Consider the following 24,306-nt stretch of genomic DNA (forward strand, 5'->3'; position numbering starts at 1 on the left):
AAAAACCTCAATTTTTGGCACGTCCTCCATTTTAATAAAATGTGTCCTACATTTGAAAATGTTGCCCTACATTTGTCCTACATTTGTCCCAGTTTGGAGGTCCTCACTTATGGCAACCCTAGTTGAGTGCAGCAAAACAGTAAACAGTCCCATTTCTCTAATGTATTATGCACCTTTTGTATGCGTTGTAACAAATCTCAACACCAGTATCAAAATAAAAATCTCAATAATATGAGTGACTGAGTGTGAGAGTTTGCTCTTCATAATCTCTTTATCAAATCTGTGCACATTAAAGGGATGTTTTTAATAGAAGTGCTGCCTGGATGAAAGAATGATTTGTAGAAGGAAGCTATTGTCCATTTCTGGATCTCTTTCTAGTTCCTGCAGAGTTTCCCAAGTTCCTCTGACTCAAAGGGGAAAAACATTCTAATTTTAAACTTGAATAGAGAATAATTGGAGGGGGCAGAGAGGAAAAAAGAGAGATCTTGAAGAAAGAAGTTAGTTATAGTATTTTGTTCAGGGAGGACTGGTACTAGTATTTGTAATGTGAGAATTTAATAATTTTCCTTCTTCTAGATGTGGAACATTTATTTGTATTTGTAGTGAGATACATTTTGATTGTAAATGAAACTGAAGTTCCTTTTGCCATTCAGATATTCTGAGAGATAGGGAACACAGAACATGTGCATTGCTTCATATCCTGTCTTGTCTTGTATTATATATTCATTAAACAAGCACCTTCTAGGTTGTAGTGATGGTTCATTTACATTAAAGTATGGTGGGTTTTTTAGGTATCGGTGTGGTTTTTACACCAAAATATCAGTAGTAATGTGGTTTTAAATTCTCTCTCCTCCCACTGTAAGCTATACAAAATCAAAATCTGCAAAAACTTTGACAGATTTAAAAGATAGTATTTATCTAAAGGAAAATAAAGAGATCGTATTACATAATGATGAATTTATTTTCTTCATAGGATAGTATGGTTTTTATGTTCCATTTCTTTTAAATATTTTGCGCCCACTTGTTCAAAGAGGTGGATGCTACTTGCAGCAACAGCCATTGTAGTTTAATAATGGAAATACGTTGATAGAACATTTGATATGTGGACTGATGTTGGGTCGGTGTGGGTGGATGATCCTTCTGCTCTTAGGCTTCCTTTTATTGTTAATGCTGCTACCAAAATTTTTATTATTCACGATTTGGCAAACTTGACATTTATAAGAGTATTTGGACTAGCGATCACATATTTTTTGGCTCATAACCATTAGAGCCATAAATGAAAATTAGAGCTAAGATGTCAATCATGGTTTTGAATACTGTGCCTGGTACTGAATCCAGTGTCTTATCAGTGCACTCATGGTATACTCACGCACAGTAGTCTTCCCTGTGCAGGCAGATGCATTCATTCTTTGTAGATGATTTGGCTTCACTAAGAGGTGTTCTGGTATAGTGTCTGCTATTTGTTGTAGTCAAAAGGTCAAACTGTTGCTTGTTAAATGGGTTCAGGATATGGGAAGGACCATATCTGTACTATATAAGCCTGCCTGAGCCCTCCTCCCCTTCCCTCCATCAGTTCACTTCACATCAGAGGAAGTAGGCCATGAACTTCGTTCACATAGTTAGTCTCAAAGGTGCTACAAGATCCCTTTGCATACTGATATTCCAAACTAACACAACTATGTCTCTGAGTTCTCCCTCCACCTTGTTCTTCAGTTGAAAGGTAAACAAATTTCCTTGTCTTCTTCAAATTAAGTCTTATTGCCAAATAGCCACCCCAATAAATTTACTTAAAAGATCTGTTGCATTTGGTTGCACTTATGCTGATGATCAAGTCGTCCAAATTTACTTGAAACCCATCCATTCCTTCTTTTAATTAATTTCTGGAACTAATTTTGTGTCAAACAGAAAACCAAAGTGTGTATTGCCTATCAGTATTTATTAGATGCATGTAAGGAAATTTAAGAAAGACCAATTTTATTTTATGTTGCTTGTATAATAGAGATCATTTATTTATTTATTTATTTATTTATTTATTTATTTATATCTATCTATCCCATTTCTTCATGCAGCTGGGATATCTTACAAAACTGAGACTTAGCAGTTCACATCATGATTAATGGTTTGTTCAGGAATTTGTTTGTACATTATTTAAAGCCTTTCCATTAAATAATACTGTGTTGTACAAGTTGTAATAATAAAAATAAATAAATGTATCCAAATGGTTTCTCTCCTTCCTTTTCTTTCTCTTTCTCTTCATGCTTTTACCTCTGGATGATGAATTGGGCTGAACTGTCTGTCTGACTGATGGGCACCAAGATTTTTTCTTTCTGTTTTGTAATCCCAGGGCACCTGGCAGTCGAATGAATATTCTTTTTGGCAGAGAGATGGTAGCTGACTTGCCTGCAGGTCCTCCTCCTCTGCCTAGTGGATGGGCCAGACTAGTCCTCCATGATATTCTTCATCAGAGTTCAGCATTGAGAGCCAGCATGGCATAGTGGTTTGAGCATTGGACTCTGGAGACCAGGTTTCAATTCCCAGCTTGGCCATGAAACCTACTGGGTGACCTTGGGCAAATCACACTCTCTCATCCTCAAGGGAATGTAATGGATAACCTCCTCTGAACAAATCTTGCCAAGAAAACCCCTTGATAGGTTTGCCTTAGAGCCACTATAAGTCGGAAATGACTTGAAGACACACAACATCAGTAAAATTCAGTATCATAGGCCAGTCTCGTAGTAGTTCAGTGTCATATACATTCACGTTTAACAGCATTTCATAATGGAAAGCGTCCCATGTAAAGAGCTGCCTTTAACTAAAGTATCATTTGCGGTGGCTGTGATGATTCTTTCTAGACAATCTATTGGTTAGAGTAAGATTTGTCATAGGCAAACCACATTCTGAATGTGCTGATAGCTTGAAATGTGTTCCATTTCATTTAATAGCCATGTTATAAAAAAGTGCTTGCTGTGAGAAGCTGATTTTACAGCCACAACATTAACCCATAATTGCTGTAAAATATTATATGTACTTGAGTTCTTCTTGCTGTATATTTTATCTGCGTATCACAGTGTGTTAGCTTGGGGGAAAAAGCTACATTACATTCATGTTATAGTACTGTTCAATATTATATTTTAGTTTTGGTTCTTTGTGCACTCCAAAAGATGGAATAACAATGAGCTATCAGTATATTTCATTTATTTACTGTGTGGCAAAACAATTGGAACAGGAAATGACCTTAGATACAGTTTCCATGACACCCTTCAGTTATATCCAGTTTTTAAGAAGATGAAAGGCTGAAGCTGTCTTTTGATAGTAAGCAACTAATTGGATGGCTGAAAGTGGGAGAGATCTAATGAAAAAGATAATAAAACAGAGGAAAAGTGGAACAGCTGTGTTTTTGTATATACCTCTAATCCTCAGACAACATTCCAAGGACAAGGTGACCCAACAGGGCCTAGAGCACATTCAGAATCCTGTCACCTTTAAAAGCACAGGCTACTTTAAAAAAGAAAAGGGGCATTGCATGTTTATCCAGACTTTAGTGATGTCTGATCATAACATACTTCAACAGCATTTCTTTATCCAAAGAAACTTGCTCTGTCCATATAAGCTTCCTAACCAATTGTAATTTGAATTTCTAAATTATTACCTTGCTAGTAAATCAAACAAAGTAAAACTCATTTTTTAAAATTAAAATCCCCATGTGTATTCTGGCTAAAGTAAGACTGTGTGTGTATTCATAACCAAAGAAGAGATGTATTTTTAATTCCCCAGAGCTGTGCGTGTTCCAAACATGAACTTTTGCCTGATATGTAAAATTCCTTCTTGATTTTTCATTCAGGAGTGACACTGCAGATTCAGCACAGTTCTCAAAAACTGATGTATTAGTTTCATGGGGATTTGACTTTCTAAATAATCCCTTTGCACACTAGTATGCATCCTAGAATTATTGTATACATTTTTTCTTTGGAAAAGAAAAGGCGGAGAAAAAAGTGACAATTATTGTTAATGAATGAATATTTATTATGGCGTACAGCCAGCACAGAAAGAAAAAGAAAAACAGTGACCAAGCATCAGAACAGTATATGCTCATATACACAAGACATAAGCAAGGTATAATTACAACTCTAGCCTAGAGAATGTCAAAAAAGTAAATTGGGTATATTTTCAACAACAACAAAAACCAAACAAAAAACAAAACAAAACCTGATACAGGTAATGGTCCAGAATGTAGATATGGGTAGATAACTATAAACAGACCTATTTCCTGGAGTAAACATTTCAAGGTCATGATTTAAAATTATCCTATTACAGTAAAAAGTTATTAAAATATAAAAACTTGTACAAATTCCTATATATTAACATAATCAATTGATTTAAACAAAGTTGCATAGTATAAATTTAGAAGATAGGGCAATTATTAATCTATCTGCAACTATTATAGCCATAAAATGACAGTATTGATTACTGCATCTGCTTTAAAAATTATTGTTAATGCATTTGTTCTAACTACTGGCCATTGTGTTTACTCTCAAAGAAAAATAAGAGGCTAGTTAGTAATTATTCACCTATTTGGTTCCTTGTTTAACTATGTCCATCCATCTGGTTTAATTAATGCATCGTATATTTAGTTAGGTTAACTCAACAACAAGCTGCATGACTTGGTACTTCTAAATACTGCAGTGTCAAAACTGTTTAGAAACCTGTTGCTTTGTGTGTTATCTTACCTGCAATTGTAAATATATGATTGCTCTGAAAAACTAAGGTCCAATACTGTGTTGGCCTGTGGGCTGGATGCTGGATGCCATGACTCTGCCCCATCGCACCATGATGCTGTGCGCCCTTCTAGGCAACACACAGCATCATGGTGCTACTCCACCGCAGTACCCAAACAGAGCAGCGTGGAAGGGGCGTCATTATGCTTCCCCTTTAAGTTTATTAATAAGTCTCTGCACTTCCATTTATTTGCATTAATGAAAAAAACTAGCCTACTGCTCTTTTTAAAAAATCTGCAATTGCTATTAATTTGGCATTATAACATATTATGAAAGCGTGAGGCAAACAAGGATTTTTCATGCTTTGCACGTGACACCTTTTCAATATAGGTGCATGGGGGAAATTACAGACATATATATTGTTAGGTGAGAATATGATGTGCATTTGTTGCACCAAGTATTGACTTGTTGAAATGAAAGTTGACAGAATGTATGCAGTGTATGTACACACAGTAAACTAGACACATATGCAGTTATTACATGAAGCCCTTAGTTAATCATTCTTGTCTACTTCATTTTACTGCTGGCTGCACTAAATTACTAGAAATGACACACTGAATGAAAATCGTTTGTATACTTTTCTTCTGAGACAGAGTATCATAAGCTAAACAGAGAATGATCTATATATGGAAGTAAAATGCCACTGGTATGTGGTTCATGTTAGAAACTCTAGTTTTGACTGCATACACAAAAATACAAGCAACATTTTTACCAAGGAGGTACAAAACCCAACATAATAAGCATGTGATCAGTACTATGTATTATGGATTATGATATATAATTTTTTTCAGAGTTTCTGCTCTTGAGCGGCTTCTTATGGTGTGACATTTAAAAAAAATTGAAAGATCTCCCCACATTTTTTTACCATGGTGAGGAAAAAAGATAAGTGCACGTTGTTGGGGTTTGAGCACTGGATTTTGACTCAGCTTGGCCATGTAAACGCACTGGGTGACCTTGGGCAAGTTACACTCTCTCAGCTTGAGAGTATGGCAGTGGCAAACCACCCTAAAGAAACTTGCCAAGAAAACTCCATAATAGTTTCACCTTAGGGTCGCCTTAAGTTGGGAACGAATTGGAGGCACTAAGCAGCAGCAGCAACAGCAGCAGCTACAAACACTTTCTCAGGAGTGAAAGGCTGAACTTCTTGTGCGGGTTGCTCCTCCTTCTCAACCTGATAGGCAGGAATAGCACAGATCTTTGAGGACCACACTCTAGCAAGACGAAGTGGAACATTATAACTTGATTATTTGTATAATATTATTTATTTATTTATAACTTGATTATAACTTAATATACTATCAGTGCTCAGATAATAGAGCAAATACCATCCAGATTTAACTAGTTTTATCATTCCAACAATTACATGCAGTGTTTCAGAACTACCTTTTACTTCAGTTGAGATTTCATTCCAATTTTGTCTGAAATAAATACAAGTATCTACATGAAATCTACTACATGAAATCTACTACATGAAATATATACATGAAATACATAGTTTCCCAAGCTTTAGCTACAAGGTTCTCAATTCCGTTGACATTAAATTTTGACAATAATTTGAAAACTGGACCATATTGGCCTATAGTTGTGGAGAATAAGGCAAGTGGATACTGCCCTCTGAAGTTTCCTAATGCCACTAAGCCCAAATCCTGTTGGTAGTTTCAGATTTTTAATAGCAAAAAGGGCAGAATTGTCAATATTTTAGGTTAATTTTGACATCTGACAAATATATTTTTGCAACTGAAGAACATTTAATTTGATTTACACCATTGAGTACATCTGTTGACATTGCTGATGTGAGGTGAAGCAGCTCTTGCACTTTCCCCAAAATGATTAGTAATGTCCCAAGAAAAGCAATGAACAAATAGTTGGAATACACATTCCTGGAGTGTCTGGGGGTTTACATTTTGTTTGGCACAGTTTGGATGACCAGCTCAGGTCCATGCTCCTGTACACAAGTGGTTTTTATTTCACTGAGCAAATCAAATGAAATTTATTTAAAGTGTTTATATCCCTATGAAAGGTGAAAAGGAAATGGGAATGGGAAACTTAGGCACTAAATCCAATTTTAATCAATGTGAATAGGCTTTCCACAAGTACAGATTTCAGCCGTGCCATATATAGTTGCTATGGCCAGTTTTTCACCTGGTGACAGTCTTGGTTATAAGTTTCTCCAAACTTATTAGGGTAGACCACAGATGACATACATTTAACTCACCTGTGGGGCTGTATTTGAAGTTTCATTGGCCTGGTAGTACCTGACAGACCTTAGTTTCCATTGACATATCTTTTGAAGACTCTGGGTCATCTGCAGTGTATAGCAGGCACCTGTGCAAGATATTAATGTTTTGCTATCCCTATAAAAACAGTTGTGCTGGGGGAGAAAAACCCTCTTCCAGAACATGACCACATAGCCCGAAAACCCCACAAAAAACAATAGTAAAGGAGTTGTCGTACCTGTCATCAAACACTGATAGGGACAGAGATGGCAGCCTGGAAATCAGAAGAAGATTAAGCATGGGAAGTGCAGCTAAGAAAGAACTAGAAATGATCCTAAAATCCAATACAGCTCAGCACAAAAGTTAGAATCATAAATGCCATTGTATTCAGCCCTGGTTAACATTTGGATGAAAGACCACCAACAAATACCAGGTATTGTAGACTATGGCCTGATACAGACAGGCCAAAATAAAGCTGCTTCGAGTCACTTTGGAGGTATGCTGTTTAAATGATACATGCATCCTAAGAGTCCAGAAGCTGCACCAAAGCCATGCTCCAGTCCTTTGGTGCAGCTTCCAGACTCTTAGGATGCATGCATCATTGAAACACCATACCTCCAAAGTGACCTGAAGGAGCTTTATTTTGGCCTGTCTGTATAGGGCCAACATTTTAGAGGAAGTAGGGATGCCATAACCCGGCGGCCCCCGTGACAATCATGCTTTTGGGGGGCCCCTCACGGTCACGGCCCGGTTTGGGGGCCCCCACGCCTTGTTCCCGGTTCGGGGTCTGCTCCTCCGCGCACGGCTATGCACCACTCTCCCCACCTGGCGCACTGGCGTAGCCTAGAGAGCAGCTCTTTAAAACATCTGCCACTCAGAGCTATTATATACCGAGTGAGCCCACTTGGTATATATACCCTCAGGAAGCCTTACTTTCCAGGTTACAGTGAGAAAAGAAAAAAAGGCCATAAATCGTTCATGTTGTCTGGGAGTTTAATTGCCTCATCTTTTAAATGTCTGCCGCGTCAGTATTCTTGTAATTCTTTATCACAGGATCGTTTTTGAGGCCCTAAACACCTTTAATTGTAATATGCAAATTTCTCCCGAAGCTGACCAATGGGTTGGTTTTCAATGGCTTGGTGAAGGAAGAGCTTTTGTCTTGCTTGTAAATAGGAAGGGCTTTGGGGTAGCAAAGGCTGCAGAAATAGTTTGACTCCCCCCTTAAACATCCATGGCTCAGTGCTATAGGATTCTGGGAAGTGTAGTTTCTTGTGGCACCAGAGCTCTTTTGACAAAAGGAGGCTGAATAGTCCACAGAGGAGGCCTTGCCTGGGGGCTGCGGTGGAAGAGAGGAGGCTGCTCTGGACGGTCCTGGCACTTCCCTTGGCTCCCTCCCTCCCTCCCTCCGGCTCCTCCTCCTCCTCCTCTCGGAGCAGCCCCACAGCCAAGCTCATTCACACTCCCAGGCTTTTCTCTCCCCCCCCCCCCCCTGCACTTTGAGACCCCTTTAACTGCCAAAGCTCAATGCTCTGGAATTCTGGTGTCTGAGGCATTTGGCCTTCTCTGTCAGAGAGCTCTGGTGCCACAATAAACTACAATTCCCAGGATTCCCCAGCACTGAGCAGTCTCAAACTGGACCATTTCCTCAGTGTGGATGCACCTGGGGAGGAATTCTGGGCACTGCAGTTCAACTACGTTTGGAGAGTTATGGGACTCCCTGTCAGAGATAGCTCTGGGGCCACAGTGTACTACAATTCCCAGCATTCCCCAGCACTAACCCAGGACAGTTAAGTCACTCTCAAACTGGATTATTTCCTCAGTGTGGATGCAGCTTTGGTGAGGAACTCTGGGCATTTCAGCCCAGCATTGTTTTATTTCTGCAGTGTATTTTGGACCAGAGACAAGGTGACCAGGCATCCTCCTCCTTTTCCAGGACATGTCCTCCATTTGGATCATGGCTAAGAAGCATGGATTTATAATTACATGGGTGTTTTTAGCTTTTATTTTTGGCCATGTCCTACATTTTTTTGCTTGATGCCCTACATTTTGGGGTGAGGGCATTGGTCACCTTGGTCAGATAGCTTTCCAGGGGTTTAACTGCCATTCTGCTGTGGTGCTGGAACAGACCACCATTCCCAGAATTCCATAGCATTTAGCCGAGGCAGTTAAAGTGGTCTCAAACCAGATGATTTCTCCAGTGTAGATGCAGCCCAAGCCTTTTGCATCTCTTATGTCTGAGATTTCAAAGCCCAGCCCTGGCACCACAACAAACTACAAATCCCAGGATTCCATAGGATGGAGTGATGAGAGTAAAAGCAGTGTGCAGCAGCCTAAGTTTGCTTAATGCAGTTCTTAACATGGTGCACCTCTTGCCTACAGAGTCTCCCAGGCCCCAGCGGGGCCCTAGAGTCCTCGAGGGGCTTGGGAGAGGCTGTCTCCCAGGCCCAGCGAGGCCTTGGAGAAGGTTTAAAAATGTAGGACCTTTTTTTTGGTTAATTTCCTGGCCAGGGAATTTTATAAAAATGTCCTACATTTTAAGCTTTGTCCTACATTTTGCAGGCTTCAATTCTGCAAAGTCACAGCTGTCAGGTGACAGAAACTGGGTTTCGTACCAGTAGGGGGATGGACTCAAACCTCAGGAGGGGAAACTGTATATGAGAGTGTGAGCTGAATGCTTAGTGGTTGTGACAGTTGTAAATACAAGTCTGGCGGAGCACTTTGACAGTCTGTTGTACATATTGGAACCAAGATGAAAAACCTCTTTGTGAGTACTCATCAGTCCAGCAATTATTTGTATAACTGGCAGCGTCTGCATGGGAGGAATTTCTCTCATCTGTGCAGAGCAGGGGTAGGCAACCTTTTTGAGCTGAGGGCCGGGTTGCTGTCCCTCAGACAACTGGGGGACCAAAGCCAAAAAATAAATAGTTAAATAATTTTTTTAAAAAAATTAAATAAATAAATAAACCGGGACAAATGTAGGACAAAATTTTCAAATGGAGGACACATTTTTAAAAAAAACATGGAGGACACGCAAAAAAAATTGCTGCTTTTTTAAAAATGTTAATATAAATGCATGTTTCGGAGGCTTCTCTAGACAATTGCCCCCCTTGCTCGCCGCTTGCCCCCCTTGCCTGCCGCTTGCCCCCCCTTGCTCGCCTCCTGATAGGCCAAAGGCTCCGGCGGCAATCGGTGGCAGGACCAGGCTGGAGCCGGTCCTAAGGCCTTGCCGGGCCACATCCGGCCCGCAGGCCGCAGGTTGCCTACCCCTGGTGCAGAGCTTCACAGCTGAGACTGTCCTGTGGTGTCCCTGTTCCATGTGTATGTCTTCTGCATGTTGCATGTTGAATCCTGTTTTTTCATGCCCCAACAGGGTCACCATAAGTGAACAGGAAACGTGAAGGCAGATGCATACACAGGGTTCCTCCTCCCTCAGAGACGTCACCGGAACCAGCTGTCCTGTGAGAAAAAGCAGCAAAATTATCTGATGGGGTGGGGGGGAGAGAATAGATCATCTGAACCCTCAGCTTTAGCTGCATTGGTGAGAACAAAAAATCAGGAGGACAATGGGTCCATTTTGTAATACTAGTAACATCTAGCTGCACTACAGCTTATGTTAGGAAGGGTGGGTCACTAAGCTATCTCTTGGAGGCCTAGCAGCTGTGAACAGTCCAATTTGACTTTTTGCCAGCATCTGTGCCTGGCATCCTCAGAGAATGCTGACATGGAAATGAGTGGGGGATGTATACTGTGTGACCCCTTGGTTGAGAGGAAGTGATTTATACTTTGACTTTTTCTATTTCCTCATTTCTAGTTTGAAATTCTGTAGATTATCCCTGGTCATTGTTTTTGTTTTCATTTATGTTCAGATGTAAGCCTGCCTTTGCACTTTCTTCCATGATCTTCCTTAGTACAGTAGTTGTTTTAGGTCTTTCATGTTTTCTCTAATAGTATGGTGTTATCTGCATACCTTATCTTTTGTTGATGTTCCTTCATCCTACACTTGTCCCTCCACATTTCTGGCTTTGACTTTTGCGGATTTGATTATTCACAGATTTAAAAACCTAGGAATACCAGTGCAACTCTGTAGTTAACTTTAACCAAAATTCACACTGAAGGACCTAGAGATTCCTAGAGAGAACACTCCTAGGCATTTGTAACTCCTCCAGCACAATTCTGTGGTCAGTGTCTGGGAGATGTTGACCACAGAGTTGCACTGGAGTATCTAGAGATTCCTAGAGATGTGTTCTCTCAGATAGAAACATAGTGTTTTTGTTGTTTTTCCATTCATGGGGGTCCTGTGCCCCTAACCCCAGCGAATATGGAGAAATGAGTGTATTTTCACTCCTCCTGCTTCTGTGGTCAATCCTGCTTTTCTTATAATATGATCTGCATATAAGTTAAAAAGATAGGGTGAAAGGATGCAGCCTTGTGTGACCACTTTGCCAATTGGGAACCATTCAGTTTCTCTGTGTTCTGTTCTAACAGTAGCCTCTTGTTCAGGACTATCAGATGTGTTGGCACTCCCATGTCTTTAAGGGCATTCCATAGCCTTTCATGATCTATGCAGTCAAAGGCTTTGCTGTAGTCTATAAAGCACATGCTGATTTTCTTTTGGAATTCCTTAGTGTGCTCCATTAACCATCATATATTTGCAATGTCGTCCCTGGTTTCTCTTCCTTTCCTGAAGCCCGCTTGGACCTCTGGGACTTCTCTCTCCATGTATGGTTGGAGTCTGTGTCACAGAATTTTGAGCATAATTTTGTGTGGGACATTAGTGCTATGGTTTTATAGTTGCTTCAGTCTTTTGTGTCTCCTTTTTTGTGGATGGGGTTGTATATTGATTGTTTCTAATCGGTTGGCCATCATTTTGTTTTCCATCTGTTGACATATGTTGGTTAGTGCTAGACTCTGTCAATGTGGATTGCAGCAGTTCGACTGGAATATCATCTGTTCCTGTTGACTTGTTTTTGTTTTTTGCAGTTTCTCTTATTGCAGCTTCCACTTCACTTTTTAGAATTTTGGGTTCATCTTCATATGGCTCTTCATTCCATGTGTCCTTCATTTTCTAATTTCTTTTATATAACTCCTCTGTGTGTTGCATTCAATGCCTTTTTATTTCTTCCTGGTCTTGAATATCATGTCACACAAGTAAAAATATCATGTCACACAATATCATGTAATCATGATGTTGATTATGTGAACATCGTGTCACACAAGACTTGAATATTATGTTATATAGAATTATCATGTCACACAAGTTAGCTAATGTGATGTTGAATGGAGGAAGGAATATTCCTATGAAGGAATAAGAGAATACAGGTATATAATTTCAAGCTGGGAAGGTAAAATTAATAGGTGGGCACTGAGGTGAAGCAAAATTCCTTTAGTTTAATAAAACACCTGCCACAAACAATCCTATGTGCTTTCTTTGCACGTTCAAAAGAGGTATCCATAGGGGTAAGCTTTGACTTGTCAAACGTGAGAAGCAAGAGCTGGTTGCCCATGGGAGTTCTAGATTCGAGTTCTAGTTTTATCTGTTTAACAGCAACCTGTTATCTCAGGAGAATGTTTTTATTTTATATTTATGAGCATTGTTTTTAAAGTATCCAAAGATAAATGACAGGTAAGGGAAATAATGAGTTCATGTGTTGGAGTCAGGTAGAAAAATAAAACTGTATTATGCTTAGAATGAATTTGTAAAGGCTTAAATTAAAATACTAGGTTTGCTATTGCAAGCTGTTTGGCAACATTCTCATGTATAATTTAGTAAGAATGTTTGCCCCGTAACTTCTGTCAACTGTTCTAACGGCTGTAGTTGAACTCCCAGGTTCTGAAAATGCAGACTATATTAAGCATCTCTGTCCTACCATTTCACTACATTTATTTACTTGTAACAGAATCTGCTAAGGCACAGCAAAAAGTCTGATGGTAGAATGACTAACTTTTTCTTGAAACTGGAACTGTTTGCATAACAGCCAGCAAGTCTTATGGAACTCATTATTTTAAGAGGAAAGAATGCATGTCATCAGTTGCAAAGGACAAGAACGTGCGGAAGAATGTTTCCCCAGGGTTTTCAAAGAAAGCATTTTATATATCTCAGATTGTGGCATGGCTCATAAGATCCCAATTTGTGATCTGTCAATCAAATTCATCCTTCCTTGTGTGTGGGAATCATACCTGCTGTTGAGGATAGACGGTCTTTCAAAGATTTATCTCAAATACTAAATGCAAAGGGATAGTTAATTTTCTCCCCTGTGCAAGAATTTTCTTTATGAAATATTTTTGTTGTTAGCTGCCTTGAACTTCAACCCTAGGCAACCCAATGAATGAGAGACCTCCAAGTCATTCTATCCTCAGCAGCCCTCCTCAAGTGCTACAGACTCATGGCTGTGTTTTCCCTGTTTGAGTCTATCCATCTAGAGCAGTGATTCTCACAGTGGGCGGTATGCCCCCTCAGAGGGTAGCGGGAAGATCTGGGAGGGGGGTGAGGGGAAAAGGGGACAGTAGGGGGGTGGTGAGGGAAAGGGATATGGCAGGGGGGCATTCAGTCAGTTAGTCAATCAGTCAGTCAACTTTTATTAGGCATAGAAAAAGAACATGCATTTACAATAAAACTTCAGGATCATTATTAAAATTTAAGCCATAATCTTGTTGCCTCCACCAGAAAATTGGCCATTAACCTGGTAATATGTGGATTCTGATCTTGCAGTAAGTATTCCACTGATAACCCATCCAAACAGATATTTTCCAATAACCTTCTTAACAATTTCCCCCTTGGAATTATATACAATGGACAAAGCAATATGCTCCAATCAGTCAAAATATTGGTGTGCAGGAAAGACAAGGGGAACCAGCAGCCTTTAATACTATGATGGGGAGGAGGGTTGCATGAAACCTTTTTCATGGTCCCTTAAAACCACAATTCAGCATCACTGACCATTTTGTGTGGTGGTGCCTCCTGCTCTTTGCCTGCCTGTCTAAGCTCCCTCCCTTAGCTTCATTTTTCACTGGTGGTGGCAGTGGTGGTTGGGAAACTTTTGCAAGGCTTGGGTGCAGGATATTGCTTCTCTGGGTCAGAACAGCATCATTTGGAGACAGACTGATTGACTTGCGCACAGAGTTAGAGCATGTGACAGTGGGGGAAAAGTGGCAGCAAAAAGGAGCTTTTAAATTTGTGAGCTTTGCTGGGACTTGGCTAGCAAGTTCAAGCTACTCTGCTGCTCCTGTTTGCTTTCATCCAACAGGCTGAGAGAAGTGGTAACAGAAGAAGCAATGCTACTGTATTTGGGAGTGGGGAACACCTGAAGCTGTGTAGGGAAGACATGTGTCTGGTAAAGGAGAGGAAGGAGTGTCTAGTATCAATTCTTGGAAAGAGTCCTTCACTTTGGAGCAGCTCCTGTAGTTAAAATCTTTCCCTTTCCCCATATGAGCTAGTCTCCAATCCAGGGCTTGTAGCCTCTGTAAACCCCCTAGACACACACTGGCTGCACCCCTCTACACCCCAACGAAGAAGGATTGAGAGTCCTTTCTCATTGTGGAGAAGCTACACCTTTTGCATTCATCTGATTTGTGATCAACAACTGATCAGCTGACTGAGCAGCAACAGAGAGGACTCCTGCCCACACTGGCCTTTGCTGGAGGAGCAGCATGGGCAAGAGGCGTCTTGGTTGCTGTTCCCAGGGTGATCAGGTGCAAAGTGAAAAAGATTGGATATTTTGAATTTCGGGTAGAACAGTAGATCTAATGTCAAGAAATATTTAAGGGGATGTGTGTAATAGGGTCGTCGCCCAAGACAAAAGGGGGCAGTAGTCAATAAAAGTTTGGGTACCACTGATCTAGAGTGTGGTCTTTCTTTTTTCCTACTGCCTTCTACCTTACCAAATATTATTGTATTTTCTAGTATGCCATGTCTTCTCATGATATGTCCAGTGTACAAAAGTCTCAGTTTAGACAACTTGGCTTCTAGGGAGAGTATCAGCTTGATTTACTCTAGAAGACCCACCAACTTATTAGAAGTCTACAGTATCCACAGAATTCTCCTCCAGCATCACAACTAGGATTTTCTTCCTATCAGCTTTCTTCACTGTCCAGCTTTCATACCTGCTCATAGAAGAAGAGGAGGAGATGGTGATGATGATGATTTTATTTACTTATATCATGCCTTTCTCCCAGTATAGGGATTCCAGGCAATAAAGAGCAAGTTAAAAACAATACCATTTAAAAACAGTGTGTATTAAAAATTTTTAAAAAATATTAAAAGTTAAAACAATTATGCATTAAAATATAAAATATATTTTAAAACCTATACAGACTTTAGAATCTGAATTACACTGCATTTATAGCCAAATCCTTGTCACTTTGAAAAGGCCTGACACACAAGATTTTTTAGGGTGGCTGTGAATGCCACCCTTGAAATGAAATCCTACCTTCCCCAAGGACAACAACTCTCTCTCTCTCTCTCTCTCTCTCTTTTCCCCCCTCTCTGTGGGTGTATATGTGTTTAAAAGCGGGTCACTGTCATGGTTATTCCCACCTTTGTGATGGGAAATATGATTGCTTATATCATCCTAATTTTAGTATTCAGTAATATATAGTCAGTCCCCCGTATCTTTGGATTCTGCATCCATGGATTCAACCATCCAAAGAGCAAACCTTGATTTGGCTATTTGATATAACTGGAACTGGGCTACTTAAAAGGGACAGATTTTTTTCTGCTCCTTTTTGGCTCGGCTCTTCTGGGTTGGGGCAGGCTCGATGCAGCTGCGTTCGGGGCGTGGTTGTGTAAATGCCATGCCACCAATGCAGCCCAGTGGTGGCCCATTTGGCCTGTCTGTTTGAGGCCTTAGGAAGACTCCAGTATTTAAAGCAGAGATAGGAGATAGGCTAATGTTGGTAGGAATTGCAGCATAAGGAGGGTTATATGATTTCTACCCCTGATTTAAAGGTCATAATGGTTCAATGTGTAATTTAGAAGTGTTTTTATTTATCTCAGTGGGCTCTTTACTTCCAAATAAACATGCAGAAGATCGCAGTGATGCAGAAATTAATGGAAAATTTCAATATTCAGATGAGTCTGACCTTTTTCTTGGCTTTTGATTGACAGTCATTTGCAATTAGTGCTGCTTAACAATTAGTGAAGAATTTATCTTTTTTTCTTTCAATATATAAGTACAGTCACTCCTCCTTATCCACAGATTTTTTTTATCTACAGATTCAAGCATCAACAGCTTGACAATATTAAAAAAATTATAAATTCCAAATAGCAACTCTTGATTTTCCATGTTGTATTAAGACACCATTTTCCTTTCCCACTATATTTAATGGGACTTGAGCATCCATGGATTTTGTTATCCACAGGGGATCCTGGAACCAAACCCCAGTGGATAACAAGGGCCCACTGTAATGTTTGTGACATTGATCCGCCTTGATGTTTTTAAGAATACTTTGGAGGCTATGAAAACAAACATATAGTTGTAAGATTTCTTGTTCTTAATGGAATGTTGATGGTAAGCCTCTGATTGGAATCCATATTGATTTTATAAGATTTATTTCTCTTTCTAGTACTAAAACAAAATAAAAATAATATAATTCATGTTTTCTCAAAACAGATGCAGGATGTAGGCCATATTCTCAACTCTCCCCCCAAAGTGAAAGACAAAGAGAAGGAGAAAGGGGGGGGGGGGAGGAAAATACACATCTCTTATTTGGGAATAGGGTTGCCATTTCACTCAGTAGCTAAATCATGCTGAAGCATTCAGAATGCTGGCAAATGTGAAAAATCAATGCAAAATGAACCATGTGAAAATTATTGTATTATTCATATTCTTCATACATAATTCTTCATACAGTAGTACTAGTATAATAATTATCTTTAAAAACTGAATCCTTGTAATTATTAATTTCTGTCATGCAAATTCATCCCAGACTTTAAAAGGGATTCTAGATGCTGTGTTCCAATTTTGCACTCTCTGAAGAGAAAGCACTGTGCCCCTCATTCTTTGTCTACATAAAAGAACAGCTTGCTGTATGAGATATGGCTCCATCCAGTTCCCCTTTACAGTGTGAATAATGGCCTTTGGGCTGTGAACAGGCAGAAATTAAAAAGAAACACCCTGAAGACATTTTGTGGTAGCATACGCCACAGATGATGGCTGTGTTGATCAAATACAGTACTGTTTAAATAGTTCTTATGTAAAAAGTTACTTAAACTTTTGGAATTTTGATTGGGCACTGCATCTGTGTATTGGACATCTGTGGATAACTGAAGAATTTGCTAGCCAAACACTCTTCTCCCATAATTTACTGCACAGGTCACCACTTCATAACTCATAACACATGTAGAATGTTCCTAATTCCTTGGTGGTGTTTTTTCTGGATGTTTTGCTTTTATTAGATAATCTCATTATTGAAAACCACACTATGCACAAAGAGATTACGTACTTACAGTTTTAACACACTCGGTAGTAAGGTTATCATTGAGTCACACGATGATATTTGCATAATTATAATATAAAAAAAGTCATTACAATATATTTGAGGTAAACATCCATGAAATTTTAGAAGAACTTATGTATAGACTTTTGATACTGAACTTAATATTTGAATACCATATTTGTACAACCCAGTCTAGATTTTCATAAACCATAATATGTGCATGCTCATTATAATGGCGTGCAGCCCTTTAACTGATGATTTGCTTTTGAGAACGAACAAAATAGGAATCTGAAGTTTACCTTAACTTCCTTGCATGACAAACTGGTGATACTTGTTAATGACTTTCAGACAAGCTAGATACAGGTTTGGAAGCCATTTATAGTAGGTCCTGTTTCACAAATACTTTCCTAGTTTGCTAATATTAAGGGAGATGTGAGGCAGTAGCAGTATATGCAGGCATAGAGATCTTGTATATCCTGCATTTTAAAGCTAGGATTTAATTGATCAAATCAGACAGTTTACTTAGAAATGAGACCTAATTTCCTCACAAACATTCACAATTTCTATCTTTCTCCTGCAAAAAAACTGCAAATGTAATATATGTACATGCAAGCATTACTTGGGTGTGTTGTATTTCCCAACAATAAACCAGGAATTAAGAAATGATCATGTGGTTTCTATTAATTCTAACTTTATGTAGAGCAGGTTTGGAATGTTGGTGGAATGTTATTTTACTTTGGCGGGTTATAAACCGCCGCTTTGAGGCAGTCTGCCACCGCCGCCGTTTGCTCCGTGCGGGAGCCGCAGCAGCCACACCGCGCGGCTCCTGCACGGACCGAAAAAGAAGCTCCAAAATGGAGCTTCTTTAAGCGGCGCCTCTATGACGTTGCGAGGCGCCAGGGGCGGACTCGCGACATCATAGACGCCGCGACACGTGCGGACGCACAGCGTCCGATACATAAACATGGCGGCCCCCATGTGGAAGGGGTGCTGCCATGTTGTACGTATGGAATATGTACTAGGGTTAGGAGGGTGCGGAAGCACCGCCCCTTCCTAACCCTAATACGTATTCCATACGTATTTTTTGGTGGTTTGTAACCCGCCTTTCTCTTCTAATAAAATGCTTTTGGCTGTTAATAGTGCTTGGATCTGAAGGCCCAGAAGTATCAGGTTATTACAATTCTTGGTGCTGGTTCCCTTTCCCCCATTTGTTTTGTGCGTGTATTATATCTAGGTACTTTACAATATAGAAAGGTAGTAGAAACAAAATAGTTTTGTTTGTTTTACTAATATATATGCTTTCTATTGTTGCCATTGGGGGTTTCTTGACTCATTCTCATATAGACTAACAAAACCAGAGGTTTCTTAGAGTTCAAGGCAGTTCTTCCCTGCTCTGATGGTTGAATCTTGGGGAAACGTGACCTTTTAGCTACATTTGTAAAAAAGTAAAATAAAAATTAAAAAAGGAAATTCATTTCATAATAATGTTCATCATAAGCTGCACTGTTAATATTTCAGATATGAGAATTTAATGTCTGACCAAGTTCTGCATAATGGATTTTATTTTCTAATAGTAGCAGAGTGACTTTTCAATTCTGTGTGTTTGCATACATACTTGCAAGTCACATGTTGGCTTATAGCAACTCCATGAATTTCATTTGACATTCGTACATAAGGAGCACTCAGATTTGCTTTGCCATTGCCTTTCGCTGACTATAACTTACGGCACTCAGTATTCTCTAGTGGCCTCCCATCTAAGTACTAAGCAGGGCTGACTCTGCTTAAGTTCCAAGATCAGATGGGACCTGGTGACTTCAGGGTATTTAGGTTTCCTTTTAATCTGTAAAGGGTGCTAATATTGCATTTTTCAGTTTCTGAAAAATTTCTGGTTCCACTTCCAAAAAAACTGTGGGGGGGGGGAGGTTTCTAGAAAATACCAGAAATTTTACATCTATGTTTAGTGCAAGACCAGGAGCTACCTTTGCTAGATTTATAGAAACTGTATACCTGTATTGCTATATTCCTCACACTTGTTTCAAATGTGAATGAGAACTGTGGCTTCAAGCAAACCGGACAAAAAGAGTGGCCACAGACCACTCCTGCCCCAATTGCTACTAGAATTCTTTGAGAAATTGTCTCTGTATTTAAAGAAAGCCTTCCTGTGATGATGATGATGATGATGATGATGATGATGATGATGATGATGATGATGATGATGATGATGAGTGTGTGAGAGAGAGGGGGGAAAGAAGATCGAAATACTCTAAAAAACAAAGCTAAGCAGGGTCAGCTTGGTTAGTTCTTGGATGGGAGGATACTAATGAACACCAGGTGCTGTAGGCTATATTTAGAGGACAAAATTGGTAAAACCACCTCTGTGTATTATTTTCCTAAGAAAACCCTATGAAATTCATGGGATTGCTATAAGTCGACAGGGAGCATGAAGGAACATACATATGAGAGAAAGAGAGAGAGATGTGTGGCAGAGAAAGCAGCATGACCTCTTCCTTCTGACTGCCCTCCTTGCTCCCAGGCATTTCCTCCCTGCTCTGATAGTTGAAATTTGGGGAAATGTGTCTTAATATGAACCTCCTGTGTATTCCTGCCTTGATAAAATTAAATGCTTTGCCTTGCCAGATCATTTAAAGGAATAGCTATTACAAAGAGTTTGTTGTGGAGTAACAGCTTGGGTGGGAGGGCTTACAGCAATTTCTTATTGAGCTCTCTAATTTATAATTTACTGTATTTTCAAATGTAAACTTGTGAGTAGCAAATGCATTCTACCTTTCAACTGTTCTGAAATGATAAATTTATTAAAAGGTCAAAAGATATGATGTGAAGAGAAATCAGAGTATGAAAATGATAAATTTGGAAGACATCAAGACATTTGGTGATTTAAAAAATGTCAACCTTGTACACATTTGGAAAGTATTTATTTTGGAATTAGAAATTTAACATGGTTGAAGTGTTGTTTAAATTCTTGCTATAGTAACTATCATCTTTCTCATCTGTGTGTCTTTTTGTTTTTCTCTGCGCATATCATGAGTACCATTCTTCTCACCCCGCAATGATAGCTTGCTAAGATCTCGTGTCATGTTACTAACATCATGGCAACCTTTCATGATTTCATTGCTTGTTGACTTATTTATTATGGTTATTTCTATGCTGCATTTCCACCAAATAGGGAAATTGTAAGTGGCTTACAATATAAAACATTGTTAAAAGTCCACAAAATGCTTATACACAATTAAAATCAAGGGTGATAGATAATGTTTGTACTCCCTGGTAATAGAAAAGGGGGTGGTGGTGGATGGGGATGGTGTGGTTCTGGGGAGGCTGCAACCCTGAAAGCATTGACATTACTGTGCCACTGCTTAGTTTGTCTACATGACAGGCCCTCCCATCTTCTTCCAGCCCTACTCTCCAAAAAGTATGGAAAACAGCTGCATTCTGCCATGCCCTCCAATTATTGTTGTTCCTATAAAATTATTTAGAAAGCTGCAAGGGGGCAAATCGAGGCTCCATGCCACCAGTAGTGTCCATTGTGTTGGCAAATGGATGCAGTTGCAACAACTCCATAATTTTAGCTAACAAAGCTACAGTCAACAAAACTCCCATTGCCCTTTGTGTCATTGCAACTTAGGGCAAGTCTATACTAACCAGAATATTCAGAGCTGCTCCCAGAGAATTCTGGTCCTAGAGCTGCCCTAAATGCCCCACCACCACCACCACCACACGCACACCTCAGTACTCCAGAACAACACCAGGCAGCTGTCTACACATATGTTCTCTGAGGTTGAAAACAAGATGCCCAGCATTGATCACATGTTTGGGCACATAATTGTGAGCTCAGAGGGAGTGATCTGCAATGGCAGTGGTGGTGTCAGGCAGTAAACAGCTGCCCACCATTGCCATGGAGTGTTCTGGATTTTCCTGGAAAACCTGGAGCAAAAGGTAAATCTTTTAAATCTAGTTTAAGAGAAGGATGAGTCAGATTCAATGTGGAATTGGCCTCACATTAACAGTTCAGTTGCGGCTTTGGCCTGTGTCAGGAAGAAAGGGCATGGTGAATGCAGTAGGACATCAGTTCATTTGGTCCATGTAGATGTGCCCTTCGTTTCCAGTCCTATTTGATTTTGTTGATCATTTTCCATATGCAAGGGAAGAACCTTTTACCATTGTGCCCTTTCTGGCTAAGGTTAGCTGCCTGCTGTCTTAAATTCCTCCAGCTTCATATGCTAGACATAAAGAAGATTGAGGAGATAATTGTGTATCCTAGCCCTGGAAGTGAATAGCTGTTATACAGAAAAACAACTTGCAAATAGTTGTTGAAGAACTAAATAGTCAACTGATATTGTGGTGTTAATAAACCATATTGTGTGCAATAACAAGTGACAGCGCAGTCTGATAAAAGGTCTAACCTAGACAGAGTTTCCCTTATCTGGAATTCAAAAATCTGAAATATTCCAAAATCTAAAATTGTCCACATGGGTAGCTGAGACAGTGACAACTTTGCTTTCTGATGGTTCAATGTACACAAACTTTGTTTCAAGAACAAAATGATTAAAAATCTTGAATATAAATGTACCTTTAGGCTATAAGGTGTGTATAAAACATAAATGAATTTCATGTTTAGACTTGGGTCCTATGAACAAGATATCTCATTATGTATATGCAAATATTCCAAAATGCAAAACAAAAACAACCCACTATGAAACCCAAAACACTTCTGGTCCCAAGCATTTAAGGAGACTCTACCTGTAAATGTAGACGTGAGGTGCCACATAGAGAATGGTGTACAGTATAAACTGTGTATAGTATTGTATAGTTTGAGTACTGGATAATTTGTATCTGTGGCAAGGATGAAAAACCTTAGGTTTTCTAAAAGTTTTAGGCTTCTGTCTCCCAAAGTCCCATCTGACATGGATATTGAATAATGGGTTATGAAAGTTGTAGACCCAAACAACTTGAAGGTAAAAAGCTCTTCACTCCATCCCCTGTTTTGGGAGTGGGGGCCTATTTGACAGTCTTAAAAGCTGATTAATGTAAAGATAGTATTTGGATATTCTTGAGGACCTGCAGGAATGCTGACTTACTGATGATGCCCAGTTATTCCCACTTGCATTAGGAGCACTCTGTTGTTTGTTTCTTCAAGAGATTTGATTAATTATCTATCAAACACCGCTCTTGAAAAACTGGAAAAGTGCTTACATTATGCATTATTGATTTTACAAGATGAGACATGCTTGTTTTTAATGTTCATTGAGCAGATAGAATTTGGTTGCCAAGAACATTGTAACACTCTGCAGTTGAAGGTGTTGTTATTTGTAGATCCTGACTTGAAGCTATAGTACTTTAATCAAAACAAGTCCTTCTTACTAAACTGGAAGGTGAGGGGAGATGCTGCTCTCTCTATAAGTTGAATGTACTGGGTGTACCTGAAAGCTGGAAACTGATCTGGTGAGCCTGATGACCAAACTGGAGAAGTCTGAAACAGCGGTACAAATAAATTTATGTGTGGCTTTGGAAATCTTACTTTCTATTTCTCAGACAAGTAGATATTACAAGCACTTGCTTTTTAGAAAGAGTCTTGAGCCTGAGTGTCTGTCTCAGCCTTCTTCAATCTGGCACCTCCACACATTTTTATATTGGAACGTCTATCAGCTCCCGCTACACTGGATAGAAAACAATCCTAGACACTGTGTTTGCCATCACTCACAACTGCTTTGTCTGCTAGGGCTATAAAACCAGGACCTCACAGGGCTCTGCTGCAAAACATTCCAGCAGAGAGAATGGGAGCACCACAGTGACTATCTGGGACCAGGGGGAAGAAGAAGAAACTGCTGGTTCTACTGCTACTTGGACATCTGCCTTCCAAGTGCCTTCTAAGAAGCAGAGCCCTCCCTCCAGTCCATCTGGTGCCATGCGGCCATGGAGGGAGAGGTGCAGGCCCAGCTCCATCAGGCCTGGCCTAGATTAAGAAGCCGAGCCAGTCCACCTGCTTTGGTCCAGCCCTCAGAAGGAGAGAAGAACTGCTGGACCTGATCCCCTTCCCCACCACCATTCCCTTCTCCTTTTGTGTTGGGTCTTTTTAGATTGTAAGCCTGAGAGCAGGGAATCTTCTAATTAATAATAATAATAATAATAATAATAATAATTGTAAGCCGCTCTGAGAACCTTTAGGGCTGAAGGGCGGGGTATAAATACCGTAAATAATAAAATAATAATGTGATAAGAAGAAGCATTTTGCCATTTGGTAAATTACTGTAGCCAGACTGTGGACATCTCAGGCAAAAATCCAAGCAGGTTGTTTCCCACAATTCTTATTTCCTATTTCACAGTTTCTACTTTCTTTTAAAGGTTGTTAGCTCTGCACTTTTCCTGAACAGACATTTTCTGAGGTGTGCTTCAGCTGGTTGTGCTGCTGCATATCAGGCAACTCTCTCTCTTTTCCCCATTTTGATGCAGATGAGGTGGTATGCTTTCTGTATTTGGGGAGGAAATTGCTGTCTGTCACTAGTAAGGGCTTGTTTGTGGTCATGTTTCCAACACAGTCAGATCTTGAGGTTTGTAGCTGCTGTGCAAGGGTATGGTTATTGCTGTGGGTTCTTGGATAATGGCAAACTGATGGAGGTGAACTTTCCCTAACATATCTTTTGTATCTCTGGTCTAATCTGCACTGTAGAAATAATGCAGTTTTGATGCCGCTTTAACTGCCATGGCTCAGTGCCGTGGAATCCTGGCGTTTGTAGTTTGTTGGGGCACCAGAGCTCTCTGACAAAGAAGGCTGAATGTCTTACAAAACTACAAATCCCAGAATTTCCATAACATTGAGCCATGGCAATTAAAGTGGAATCAAAGTGCATTATTTCTGCAGTGAA

General features: G+C 39.7%; 1 protein-coding gene across 2 annotated transcripts in view; it reads left to right on the forward strand.

Moving 5' to 3' along the window:
- The window catches only part of CACHD1 (cache domain containing 1), a 163,775-nt gene that overhangs the window by 22,091 nt on the left and 117,378 nt on the right, over window positions 1–24,306 (forward strand). Inside the window, exon 1 of one of the 2 annotated variants that reach the window (XM_089515346.1) lies at window positions 10,511–10,529. The exons of the other annotated variant lie outside the window; for it this stretch is intronic. The gene's annotated coding sequence lies outside the window, so the exon portion shown is untranslated. Of the gene's footprint in view, window positions 1–10,510; window positions 10,530–24,306 lie in introns of those variants that run through there. 2 annotated transcript variants of the gene reach the window in all.

Source organism: Sceloporus occidentalis, unplaced genomic scaffold, assembly GCF_023333645.1.
Source record: "Sceloporus occidentalis isolate IW3139 unplaced genomic scaffold, rSceOcc1.0.p SCAF_3, whole genome shotgun sequence".
Taxonomy (NCBI): domain Eukaryota; kingdom Metazoa; phylum Chordata; class Lepidosauria; order Squamata; family Phrynosomatidae; genus Sceloporus; species Sceloporus occidentalis.